The following is a 14,482-nucleotide window of genomic DNA, read 5'->3' on the forward strand; positions in this document are numbered from 1 at the left end:
GGGAGATCGGAAAGGGTGTAAAAGGGGAGGTATCGGGAAACACGAGATACAGGCATCAAAGGGATGTGCCTAATGAGATGCACGGCTGAGACAATAAGCCCGTGCGGCAAGATGAGCCTCGAGCGGCGCCATCTGCCTTACAGCAGCAACCCCCTTGTCATAAAGACACTTTCAAAGAACACGTGTCTTCCGCCAATATCTTGGGAGTCCCAGGGTCGCGAAGCGGACAGCGTCCGTTCGCTGGCTACTTGAGGGCAAGAGACAAAATGGATGCCGTATCTAAGATGGAACCCGTGGGTACAGATGAAAAACCCACATAACAAACGAACGGTTTAAGTTAGCACAGCGAAACTGCGCACACTTACTAAACTCGTCATTTGCGGTTCATAGATACCAGACTCGACTATATTCGTGCGAGTTAAAAACACCACTTACAATTGTCACGGAACCTCAGACGCTCCTTTTGCCCTCATGTAGGCAAGCACTAGTCGGAATCATATTCGATATTCATCAGACCATCAAGATGTTGTTGTAGCATAGCTCTGTCCAACCGAGTCCCCTTGGTAACAGATGGTTGTCTCATACACGTTGTAGCACAGAGGCCACATAAGGCAGGACCACACTGCACACAAAGGCAACACGTGAACAGGAACACTACCACAACTCCGATGATCATCAGAATCTTCCAACCCCAAGTCGACATCAGGCCCCAAAACCATCCAAGTAGCGTCCAATCCCCTACATCCACGTGTATGGATTCGGAGATCTTATGCAACTTCGAGATGGCTTGATAGACAGTAGGAGCATTATCCGGAATGAAAATGCAGCAGCTCGAATGGATCACTTTACATACCCCACCGCGATCTGCTAAGACGACATCTAAAACCATACGGTTTTGTAACGTCATAAGCCTCTCCGCCTGAAGTTCTGTGGTGATATTACCAAGGGCACTGGCAGTAATATTAGCTGTCGATTCTACCACTCGAGTCAACTGTCTCAGGTTCCTACTATTAACCATAGGTCCCCAAAACGGGAGGAAACCCTTGAAAAAGTCTCCTGCCTCTTGACCGGCAGTGTCCTCTTCGCTAATTATGCCTCGTACAACTCTAGTCTTATGATAATCGGCATCTACAGTGAACGTCGGAGGCAACAGATTTGCAATAAAACATGAGCCCATGAAGTCTGCGGGCAACCATGTGTATGCACGATCATAACAGATAAAGTATGTACCCTTGGCAGCCAGAAACACAGGGGACGAGAACATTGGCAGAACGTAACTTTCAGTGCAAGCACTTGCTCCAAGTGGGGCTTGCGAACCACGACCCATAAGACAAAGATTACCAGTGTGGGGTACGACCCATATTGGAGGCGAGCTTTTAAGCTGCTTTTCACTAGTGAACATACTATATTCCCCTCTACTTAGGACCCTATAGGCTTGTACCTCTTCTTCAGGGATAAGAAAAGGATCATGGATCTCATCTTCCATATCCTCTATTGCCATCGATAGCAGCCTCTGATACGAGGTAGGACCAGAGTAGGGGGAACGTTGTTCTTGAATGGGGTGGAAACCCAGTGCGCTTCGAAACATTGTTTGAAATGCTCGAGCTGACCCTTGGGAACTATACGGTAACACCAGATATGGAATTCCCTTACCCGTAGTATGTGGCATCAACCCACACACCCAACAATTAGTAGTGTTAACCACTAACTGATGCTGATGGAGGAGCTGAATAAAGGAATTGTTGCGGAATTCTACACGTCTAGCCTGCTCGTGTTCCGGTAACATATGAAAGGAATGAGGAGAAGCAGTCGAAGTAAGGTTAGGGTAAGGAGTAGGAGTAGGGGTAGCAAGTAAGAAGTAAGACATAGTGTAATACACCCCACCCGTCAAAAATGCAGAAGCAGTCAGAAACAACACAAACAATTGAAATATAAAACATTTGGTATGACTGAGTCGCTGCAGCTTGAATCTGTACGCCTGAGCTCCTTCCAAATCATTCAGCTTCGAAAATGCCATTCCCTACGACCGTCCGCAACGTTTCTTGACGCACTTCGTTCTGTGCAGCAATAGTCAATCCCCAGGAGTTCCTAGGAACCGACGGCCTTTAACCTAGCGTCAAGACCTACTGTCCAGAAGGAAGTACGCGCGCGGCCCTACGGCCTTCAATACACAATATGTATATATATAAGCACAATGTCTCTCAGCTGTGGCTTGAGTCTTTTGCTGACAAGTGTTCAACAGTGGCTTTCTGCTGCGCTGAGGGTTCTCCAACAAGCTGTGCGTCGCTAAAAGGTACAAACGCCGGCAATGTTTCTGTTTCTGTTGACGCAATGCCTTTCCTTACCCACGGGTCTGCCGGCAAAGGAATAGGGACTCGCTTACAATGGGTAGCATGTACCCAATTTTTCCGTCCCTCAAGACGAACGGCAGTCCTCGTGGCCAGGAGTACCTGGTAAGGTCCGGTAAATCGGGGGTCCAGATTGTTCTTGCGTGAGAAGTTACGAGTAACCACCCAGTCCCCGGGCTGGAGCTGGTGGCCTGGACCCTCCGTCTGCGTCGGCAAGGCGTCGTAAACCTGTTGGTGAATTAACCTCAGTTTAGCAGTCAAGTCATGTAAGTAGTCAATCAACATCGGATACTCAAGATCAGAGAATAGTCCTGGCCTAGGAACCCCCCACACATTCGCAGGACGGCCGAACACTATCTCATAGGGACTAAGCCCCATTCGGGAGTGTACAGTCGCCCTAGTTGACAGTAATGCTAGAGGCAAAGCATCAGGCCACGAAAGTCCAGTCGTAGCCTGAATCTTCGCTAGCTTTAGTTTAAGGGTGCCATTGTACCCCTCAACCAAACCAGCTGACTGGGGATGATTGGCGCTATGGAATTTTTGATTAATTCCAAGGCCCTTACACACACTCTTCATCACACTTCCAACAAACTCACTTCCGTTATCTGACCACACGACTCTAGGCATTCCATACCGAGGAAAGTATTCCTTCAGTAGGATTTTCGCAGTAGACAAAGCAGTATTGTCTTTGAGGGGATAGGCCTCGATCCATCGGGAGAATGCGCAAACCACAACCAAAACGTACTTCAGGTTATTGCATCGCTCCATATGGATGAAGTCCAATTGAATCACCTCAAAGGGATACGAAGGAGGAGCAAAACTGCCAGGGGGAGTTGGGGTTCCTTTGCCAGGATTGTACATTATACACACCATACAATTCTTCACCAGACGTTCAGCACACCTTGTAATGCCATCATTCTTCCACACATCAGCCAGCAACTTACAAATGCCTTTCGCGCTAATATGTGCTAACCCATGTGCCATTGTCACAACGGCCAGCACATACGCATCAGGCAACATCCATCTTTTCTGATCCGACAAATCAATCCAGCAACCATTCACATCCAATTTTCCCGTACTTTCTTTCCACTTCGTCTTTTCAGTGTCGGTGGCCTCATTCTGAATTGCTTTCACGCTCTCTATGGTATCTTCACACATACTCGATTCTGTAGGCCACCTAACCGAACTCGTCACATACATTCGAGTGCTAAGGTTCCGGGCAGTCTCCTTAGCAATCTCATCTGCAAACGCATTACCACGACCAACATCATCCGTCACTTTACGATGCGCACTACACTTAACAATTGCAACTTGCGCAGGCAAAGTCAATGCATCCAAAAGATCGTTCACAAGCTGGCCATGCTGGATTTTCGTGCCATGCGACGTCAAGAAACCACGCTCTCGCCACAATCGTCCGAAACTATGCGCTACACCGAAAGCGTACTGGCTATCGGTGTACACATTCACACGTTTCCCTTTTGCTAACACGCATGCTCTAGTAAGAGCAATCAGCTCTGCAGCTTGGGCAGAATTCTGATTCAATCTTGCAGTCTCAACAACAGTATTCAATGTTACAACAGCATAAGCAGTAGTCACATCGCCATTCGGCAACTTAAAACATGACCCATCCACATACAGGGTGCCATCCGGGTCTTCCAATGGGGTGTTTTTAAGGTCCACACGACCTTTTGTTTCCTCTTCTGTCCGCAAGTAACAGTCATGTTCTGCTACTTCATCTGACTCTGCACTAATTGGTAACAAAGTTGCCGGATTTAGGACATTACAACGCTTTATCTGAATGTGGCTTGCCAAGAGCGTCAATTCGTACCCAGATAACCTCGCACTCGTCAAGTGCTGAGTTTTCGTTCGATTCAAAAGAGTATCGACTGCATGCGGAACCATCACTGTAAGCATATTATCCATGACCAATCCTGCTGATTGTCGGATGGAGACCGCAGCTGCCGCAGTTGCTCTCAAACAACTCGGCAATGCTCTAGCTACCGGGTCTAAGGTCGAGGAAAAATATGCACATGGACGTTGCTTACCACCAAAAGGTTGCGTTAAGACACTCAAAGCACAACCTTCCCTCTCGTGAACATATAACGTGAACGGCTTGCCGTAATCAGGAGTACCTAACACAGGAGCCGAACACAATGAATCACGCAATTCAGAAAAACTTTTCTGACATTCGTCCGTCCATGGTAAAGGAGTTGAAACATCCTTGCACGTAAGAGCCACCAATGGTTTCGCTAGCAATGAAAAATTAGGAATCCACTGCCTGCAGTACGACGTGATACCTAGAAAGGCACGCACATCTCTTTGGGTTTGTGGCACAGCCATTCGCGCAATCGCTGCAATTCTCTCTGGGGTCAATCTCCTTCCCTCCTTTGACAATAAGTGACCTAGATAGGTTACTTCTTGACAACAATATTGGAGTTTAGAAGGTGACACCTTGTGATTTAACTCACAGAGATGTTGCAGCAACGACACTGTAGCAATTTTGCAAATGTCCTGAGTATCAGCAGCCACCAATAAGTCGTCGACGTATTGGATTAAAGCCGCACCAACCGGCAACCTAAACGCATCCAGTTGACCCTTCAAGGCTTGACTGTAAATCGATGGACTTTCACAGTAGCCCTGAGGAGCGCGTTTGAACCGGAAGCTACGTCCACCAAGAGAGAAACCGAAAAGGTCCCTGCTCTCTTCGGCAATCGGGATGCTGAAAAATGCATTTTTCAAATCAATCACCGAAAACCATGAAGCAGTAGCCGGAATCAGAGTCAGTAGCGCCGTGATGTCAGGCACAACAGGGAATTGAGGAACCACAATTTTATTTACCTCCCGTAAATCGATAACAAAACGATAAACAGGCGGTTTGGTAGGATCAGTACGTTTAAGAATGGGCAGTACAGGGCTATTGCACACGTTTCCCCGAGTTTCTTCGATGACATCTTTCTCGATCAAATCATAGATGATCGCTAACAAAGCTCGTTCACCATCAAGGGAGATACGGTATTGGGGAATACGTGGCAATCGCACATTAGATTTCAACTGAACAACATAAGGGGAGATATCAAGTAGGCCCACATCATTTGGACCCGTCGCCCACAAAGACGCAGGAAGAGAATCCAATTCCGGTGGAAGCTTATCGAGGGACAAATACATGGGAGAGACTACCCTCTCTCCTAACGTAAGCGTTACACCCGCAGGAGAACAATACAAAGTTGCATACAAACGTTTAAGCAAATCCAGACCCAAAAGATTCTCACCACAACCAGTAGTCAAAATCAGCGGAGCTTTGAGCTCACGAGGCCCAATTTTAAGGGGCAAAGGGCGCGAAACTGGATTGCTAACGGGGGCGCCAGAGAATCCAACGGAAACATTTGTTAAGCCAGACAAAGGTGCGCCAGGGAGTTTCGAATGCATGATAGAACTTTTCGCTGCACCAGTGTCCAACAGAAAAGGCTCAACGACGCCCGATGTAGCAACTGCGACGTAAGGCCCTCTCTGATCAACCGGAACTGATACCACTCCCTCTCCTTGTCTTTGACTGTCCTAGTAATTACTATCGTCAGTTCCCTGATCGACGTAATAATCGTCTACATTGTACTGCGCAGATCGTCCTTGCGATGATCCACGTTGATCGAAACAGTTATTAGAATTTGATGAATTGTCAGAGCGATCATTCTGAGCACCACGACCTCTACCACGTGATGCGTGCTGTGAACCACCACGGCCTCCTTTGGATGAATTACCACTATTACGTTCGTTTAAAGCAGGACAATTGAATTTAATGTGTCCCTCCTGTCTACAATAAGCACATTGATTGTATCCTAACGAGGATCTTTGGAAAGAGGAATCATTACGCGACTGCGATCGATTCGATTGCGACTGTGATCTATTCTGCAGAGACGCATTCTGATTAGAACGTGGCGGATACGCTTGTTGTAACAACACTTTAGTTTTTAGCTCTTTCGTCTTTTTATCAGCACGGTCATTTTCCTCTTTCTCTCTATTCTCGTAATATTGTGCCGTAGCCAATATCTGAGCTGAGGTAGAAACGGCCCACGCACTCTCTGAATTCCTTAATTTATTGCTTAGATCAGGCAACAAGTTCGACACAAATTTATCCACAAACAACCTCTGTCCACCCTCGGTACCCATATCCTGTCCACTATGATCAATGAATGCTTCCTCGAACCTCGTAAAGAAGTCGGAAACACTCTCATCTTTCTTCTGCTTACAGGCTGACAACTTGTCCCAATTTACCCTCATAGCTGGCATAAGCGTTTTCATTAACGTTATTATCCGCTGAGGAAGAGCAGTAATCAATTGATCGGGTTTAGTAGCAGCCACTTGTCCAGCGTCTGCCGCTGTAATGGCAGCCCAATCACCACCTAATTCATTTGCGTGATCTTGGTGACGAATCTTAGCCCATACCGGTTGCGGTACGACGTTGCCAAACAACATATCGATATCGGCAAGATTCATTACCGTAGCATCTACAAGCTGCGATAATTCCTTATAATACCCAGTAGGATTTTTACGAGGATCGGGCAAAGATTGTTTCACCTGAAGCACTTCCGATCGTTTCCATGGGAGGTGTATCCACACTCTCTCAAAATGTGCCAATACCGGAGGGGCAGCATTAGGATCAGCTGGTATCCAAACCGGCGGAACTTCACGCATAGGATATTGGCCAGACTCGTCTTGTTTTTCAATGTCCTCAACGAACAATGCATGAGGAATAGGAGCGGGACGAAGAGATAGCAACCGCTCAATAGCACGTCGAACATTAGTATCTACTATCAGTCCAGTTGCGAACTGAAGCCGAAGTTCGGACAGAGCGGTCAGCACCTCGTCAGGCGCATCGGCCACTATCTGATCATGAAGGAACTTGCACATTTCGTCAAACACATATCTCTGAGTTGGTATGTTGAATTGATTAAACGTTTCGAGGACAACCCGGGGTGGATTTCTAAGAGGGTTTACCATCCAACCCATCGCCATATTATATAGTGCAACACGTTCCCTGTTACCAGGAAGCTGACTACGTCTCTGAGGACCATCAGATCCAGCAGACCCAAAAACAGGTCCGAGCGACTGAAAGAAGTTTGTCGCAAGGGGAGAATTACGATTACGAGTAGAGGGAGAAGAGTAAGACACAGGACTAACAAGAGAAGGAGTAGAGACAGTAGCAACAACAGGGGTTAACAACACAGGAGCAGTAGCGGGAGCAGGAGTATGTGGAAGCGGAGGAGCAGTAGGAATAGAAACAGACAAAGGAGCAGGAACAGTCGGAAGAGCGGGTGCAGGTTGAGGAACTGGCGGAGGAACAATAGGTGGAAGAACAGGTACGGCAGGGACCACAGGAGCTGCGGTACCCTGTACGTACGGAGGTGGCGACTTCATAAGATAGGACATTAAAGGATCCTCAACTGCCTCTTCCTTCTTATCCGACTCCGTAGGCAAAGCAGGATAGCATTTATCTATGGACATACGTTGTAATCTCTCAAACACTTCCTTATCCTTATTCTCCTTATCACGCTGAAATTGCTCAGCTTTCTTCACTATGGTAGCAACAGTATCTCGCTGACTACGTTTATTCTGTCTAATTTCTTTCTGTCGGGCTTCTTTGCGCCACAACCGAAAGGCATCAAACATGGCCGGCCTTGATTTACGTTCGAACAACTTTATTTCCAAATTATCTAAGATCGACGCCTCGAAGCTACCGTGAGGTGGCCAACGAAGATCGCCGTCTTTCTTTGTATATTTAATCCAATAATCGTTAAAAGCAATCGGGCCTAGCCCATGTTTGCTATATAAGTCATAAGTAGGAGTTCCAACCGGAGGTATCGGACATGAGTCCTCCAGCAGGGAATCCGCGCCACAAGGTCTAAAACAACTGAACAAAGTACTGCGACCAGGCATCTTGCACACTAGCCGAGTTTCACAAACTTCAAGGGTTACGGGATTTACCAAGTCCCAGCAAAGAACAAAACCCTCGGTTTTTGGCGGCTGCAGTCGTCAAACAATACAACAACAAAGTACGCTAGCAAAGTGTCACCGACAAAAACACTCACACAGCGTTTACAACAAAGACACTCGCTAAAGTGTCAACAACCAAGAACTCTGGGAGCGACCCACAAATACTTAACTCAAAGATCGATGGCGTCCTCAGGAAGGCCCGTCAATCGTCTCGCTATACCAAGGTCTACGCCAGGCGCCAAAACAGGTCTACAGTCAGGGCAGCAGTCCGTCGCAGCCGTCAGGAGGCGGGAATCTTCGCGGGAAAAGTCTTCGGGCCACTTATTTCGACAACAGGATCGATGAAGCGGGGTGCACCTTCCCTCGGAGATTTCACACGAAGTTCCTCACGATCGTCGGGCTTGGACCGGTACCACTGATGCAGCCCCACGTTGGGCGCCAACTGAAGGACTGGGTTCTTTTGGACCCAGCGGTGCCAGGGCACAACACCTGAAACCTTCGTGGGTAACCTGCTCCGGCGTACAAATCACAGAGACACGGGACACTTCCTTCGGCGTCAAAGATTCAAGGTTTATTTGCTGCAGGGAACACAGAAGTCACAGGAAGTACATCGAGTGTAGTTCGGGGAGACTGCTTCCAATTGGTTCTGTGGATCGCTCCTTTTATACAGTTTTTACCCATAGGATAACATGTTACACAAAAGTTTACAACCCGGTTCCCACAATTAGCCCCCAGAGGGGTCGCTTTGGTCACTTTGAAACACACAAGGTCCGGAACATAAGTACGGAAACATTTGGCGGTTCCCAACTGTAAAAACCCATCTTCCCACCATTAGCGAATTCCAATCAGCAGTAAAGTAGATCGAAAAATAGGAACAAAGACAGGTGCAGAGGAAGACGGAGACAGTGGGGAGATCGGAAAGGGTGTAAAAGGGGAGGTATCGGGAAACACGAGATACAGGCATCAAAGGGATGTGCCTAATGAGATGCACGGCTGAGACAATAAGCCCGTGCGGCAAGATGAGCCTCGAGCGGCGCCATCTGCCTTACAGCAGCAACCCCCTTGTCATAAAGACACTTTCAAAGAACACGTGTCTTCCGCCAATATCTTGGGAGTCCCAGGGTCGCGAAGCGGACAGCGTCCGTTCGCTGGCTACTTGAGGGCAAGAGACAAAATGGATGCCGTATCTAAGATGGAACCCGTGGGTACAGATGAAAAACCCACATAACAAACAAACGGTTTAAGTTAGCACAGCGAAACAGCGCACACTTACTAAACTCGTCATTTGCGGTTCATAGATACCAGACTCGACTATATTCGTGCGAGTTAAAAACACCACTTACAATTGTCACGGAACCTCAGGATCCCCCCGGGAAGCCATTTTTGGCAGGGGGCGTGTCTCGGCTGGTATGCCCGAAGCGGCGTAGCCGGGGCGCGCCTTTTCCCGCCCAAGAAGGGTTGTCCTAGACACCTACACCGTTGGCCACGCCCCGTAGGCGTATCGGAGGAGGGTACACGCCCTCCCGAAGAGGAATAAAAGGAGCAGCAATCCGAAAAAGCATCCTCTTGTTCCTGTGCTTGGAAGCTGCACCCTCTCGTTGCACGTGAGCCCTCGACGGAACAAGGAGCAATTTTTGAGAACTTGCAATTTTGTGTTTCTCTTTCAGCGACTCCGAACCTTCGGATCCAGGACCGCGTTGAGTAGCAAGGGTCGAACATCCGACAACGATGCCTGGCAAGAAGGCCGGAAAGAAGTCAGGGATTGACCAGATGCTCCGCATGCTGATAAAGGATATGGCGAGCATGAAAAAGCAGATGGCGGCTATGAACAATTCGGGCAGACTGAAGAAAGTCATAGGACCAGCATTGCCAGGTGTCGTCCCCGCTGGGAGGGGTAAAAGGGCCAGGAATAGGGCGGCAGGGGGGGGGGTCCCAGTTCCCGAGTCACCCCCGACAAGCCCGGTTAGTCCAGTTGAGGCCCCGGTACCGATCCTGGACGCGGGCCAACCGATTCCGGTTGTAGTTACGCCCACTAACGAGGAGGATATGCCTCCGGAGTTGGACGCCCTGTTGGCCGCATGGCTCGGTAAAAATACAGGGGGTGCTACGGCACCAGGAGACACGGCCGAAGAGGCCATGTTACTAATAAAGCAGTTGCGGCAATCCCGAGATGCCGCGAAGGCGAATCTCCCTCTTGTCCCCCCACAGGTTCCCTCGGAAGGACCAGCGGCTGGCATTGAAAAAACAGCGGGACCAGCTATGGAGTCGGGTAAGCAGCCATTGCCAATGGCAAGGGAGGGGTCTTTACCCTCAAGAAGGGAAAAGGTGGTCCAACATATTCCGCTGGCCACGAAAGAATTGATTTGGGCTGATAAGTATGTGAATATGTTTTCTCTCCTGACTGACCATCGCAAGATGGAGTATGTTAAAACTCAGAAGGATTTGTGGCACCCGAGTGTGTGGCGTGCCAAAATGGCGGGGTTCAGGGTTCATGAGACGATCTCAAATTGGGCCAAGGCCTTTGCGATGTTTACTGCAATCATTGGGGAACGTAAGCCTGAGGTTTTGACCGAATTGGTCTGCTATCAGGCACGTATAATGGATTTCTATGAAACGTATGAGGGCGATGAATGTATGGGTTATGATAGTAAGTTTCGTAAGGCCAAGGAGTACGATTCATCTCTGACGTGGGATTGTCTCGACTCCATCTCTTGGCAGAAGCAGCTCCTGCCGGGCGCGACAAAGTCGTCTTTGCTTGGCGGGAATGGGTCGGCGCCCTCCCGCCATCAATCGGCGGCGCCCTTTCGAGCAGGCCCTGCTGCTGACCACCAACCGAGGAGTGGTGGGAACGGGGGTAAAAAAGGGGTCTGCTGGAACTTTAACAGAGGCAAGTGCACGAGGCCACAAGGTACATGTAAGTTCAGGCATGAGTGTGCAGGGTGCGGACATTCTTCACACCCTGAGAGTTCGTGCAGAGCCAAGAATGGTGATACAGGGGGTAGAGGAGGGGCCAAACAGGTCTAATGTCGACCATGGGGTACCGCTACCTACCCCCGTAGATATCATGGCAATGATCCCCTGGCTAAATGAATACCCTGATCATGTCTCCGCTGGGGTGTTGCGGGACGGCTTCTCGTATGGTTTATACATCCCGGCGGGGGATTTTCGGGGGGAATCACTGTGTAAAAACCAACTGTCGGTTCAGCAGAATCCGGCGGTGGTAGAAAGAAAGATTGCAAAGGAGGTTGCCCGTGGCCGGGTCCCTGGCCCATATAGGCACCCGCCAGTCACTAATTTCATTTGTTCCCCGTTGGGAGTAGTCCCCAAGAAGGACCCAGGTGAGTTTAGGTTAATTCATAACTTGTCGGCTCCTAGGGGTCTTTCGGTGAACGATGCGATTGACCCAGGAGTTTGTTCGGTGCGGTACGCATCCTTCGACGAGGCCGTCGCCATGTTGAATCACCTGGGGCACGGAGCGCTGATGGCGAAGTCAGATATCGAGTCAGCGTTCCGGTTGCTCCCGGTACACCCATGGGATCAGCGTCTGTTAGGTTTTGTGTTTCAAGGACGCTACTACATGGATAGATGTATGCCAATGGGCTGCTCCATCTCTTGTGCTTATTTTGAGAAATTCAGTTGTTTTCTGCAATGGGCGTTCACCAAAGCTACGGGCTATACCCAGGTTATGCACTACCTAGATGATTTTTTGTTCTTGGGGGCAGCCGGTGACATGGAATGTGCGCAGGCGTTACGGGAATTTTGCACTCTCATGAAGCGGTTCGGCGTCCCATTGGCACCGGGGAAGACGGTGGGGCCATCTACTTCACTCGAGTTTCTTGGAATAGAGCTCGATTCGGTGGAGGGATGCTTCCGTTTGCCCAGGGACAAAGTAGCGAAATTCAGGGCCTCTCTGGAACTGTGCATTAGCAAAGAGAAAGTTACTCTCCATCAGTTACAGCAAGCAGTGGGCCAGCTTAACTTTGCCCTTAGAGTGATACCAATGGCCCGCCCCTTTTCCCGCTCTATTGCACAAGCCATGGTTGGTCTCAAGGAAGGGCACCACCGCACAAGACTGTCTGCAGAGGTTCGCCAGGATATGCGCATATGGTTGGCATTTCTGGCGGATTTCAACGGTCGAGTGGTGTGGGGCAAGCCACCAGCGTCCTCGGACGAGCTGGGTTTGTGGACCGACTCGGCAGGGAGCATAGGATTTGGCGCCATCTTCGGTAATAGATGGTCGGCGCAGATATGGCCGACGTGGTGGCACACCAGTGGGCTCACAGGTAACATTGGGTTTCTTGAGTTGTTCCCCATTTTGGTGGCTCTGAAGGCATGGCCGGATGAGTTTCGTGCTCGCTCTGTGGTGTTTTGGTCCGACAACATGACCGTAGTCGAATGCATAAACAATCAGGCAGCACGCTGCAAGTGGATATTGAGATTACTGAAGGAAATTGTACTACTTTGCATGAGACTGAACATTAATTTTAGGGCGAGGCATGTGCCGGGTGTGCTGAACGAGGCGGCTGATGCACTCTCTCGTTCCCACATGCAGGCCTTCAGGGGTTATCTACCTTCCGCGGACCTAGTGGCGGCACCATTTCCCGAAGCACTCTGGTTACTCGGTGCCCCGGATTACAGGACCTCGTGGGAGCAAGCCTAGCCCCCAGGACAAGGAAGGCATACGAAGGGGCGTTTCGTTCTTATTGTGCATTTTTGGGTCCAGCAGGAGGGGACAATTGGGGGCAGGAGGAGTATGTCCTAAAGTTTTTAGTAGCACTACACAGGGCAGGCCGATCAGCGGCAACGGCCAATAGGCACCGGGCCGCCATTGCATTCATGGCGCAGGCGCATGGCATCAAGGACCCCACATCGTCCTTTTTGGTAAAAAAGGCCCTGCGTGGTTGGCAACGCCTTGAGGGTCATAGAGTAGACGAAAGGCGCCCGATTGGGTTAGAAAGGTTGTCCCTGCTGATGTCAGTACTCCCCGCGACATGTTCCTCCCAGTCCGAGGCAGTGCTGTTCCGGGCCGCTTTCGCATTAGCGTTCCATGGGGCTATGCGGGTGAGCGAGCTGGTTGCAAAAAATAAGAAGGATGAGGAGGGAGGTCTGTGTCGGGAACACATTCTGATCAAGGGTGATTCAATGGTGGTCACAATAGCCAGGTCCAAGACCGATCAGGGTGCTATGGGAGACAGTATTGTTGTCCAGTGCATGCGAGGGTCCCCCATGTGCCCAGTGAAGTGCGTTGACGAATATTTAGCGCAAAGGGCGGAAGCATGGGGGGGAAGCCTGCTAAGACACATCAACGCCACCCCACTGACAAGGTTTCAGTTTCAGCGGGTGCTAACAATGGCAATCGCAGCGGCGGGCTTGGACCCGGGCGATTTCGGGACCCATTCCTTTAGGATAGGGGCTGCTACAGAGGCTACAGCCAGGGGTCAGAGTGTTGAGGAGGTGAAACAATTGGGACGATGGTCCTCGAACTGTAATAAAAGGTATGTGCGGTTGCACATGTTGTGAAGCCAATGTCATGCACTCACGCTTCTTGTCTTCTGTTTGGTTTACAGTTTCGCGAGCATGCTATGAGGGGCGGACTGTGCAGTCGACCCGGCACCTGGGGACCAGCGGTCAGAGACCACCGGCTGAGGAAAGAGTGGTGTGGGTCGTGGGCCACTCATACGTGAGGCGGGACGGGGACGTATTCAAAGCAGGTGACATGATTCACGCAGCTGGGGAATACGGGTGCAGGGTGACCTTCCACGGAAGGGGCGGGCTCTGTATTGACCAGTTTCAATGTTTTGTCGAGGGACTGTTAGGGCGGACAAGGTCACCGTCGTCTGTAATCATAGTACACCTGGGAGGCAATGATTTGGTGACACTCGGTCGGCGAGTACTACTCGAGCGAGTTCTATTTACTGTTAGCTGGTTGGCGAGAAGGATCCCGGGGTGCACGATAGCATGGTCCCACATGATTCCCAGGAAGGTGTGGTGGGGGGGCCTCTCTGTATCAGCACTGAACCATTCAGTAAAGAAGGTCAATAACATGCTTGGTAGGTTGTTTCGCTCGGCACAGTTGCACTGTATTCCGCATGGGTGTATTCGGGGGATCACATGTATCTCGAAGATGGGGTCCATTTGTCCCGGGG

This window comes from Lissotriton vulgaris, chromosome 10 (genome assembly GCF_964263255.1).
Source record: "Lissotriton vulgaris chromosome 10, aLisVul1.2, whole genome shotgun sequence".
NCBI lineage: Eukaryota > Metazoa > Chordata > Amphibia > Caudata > Salamandridae > Lissotriton > Lissotriton vulgaris.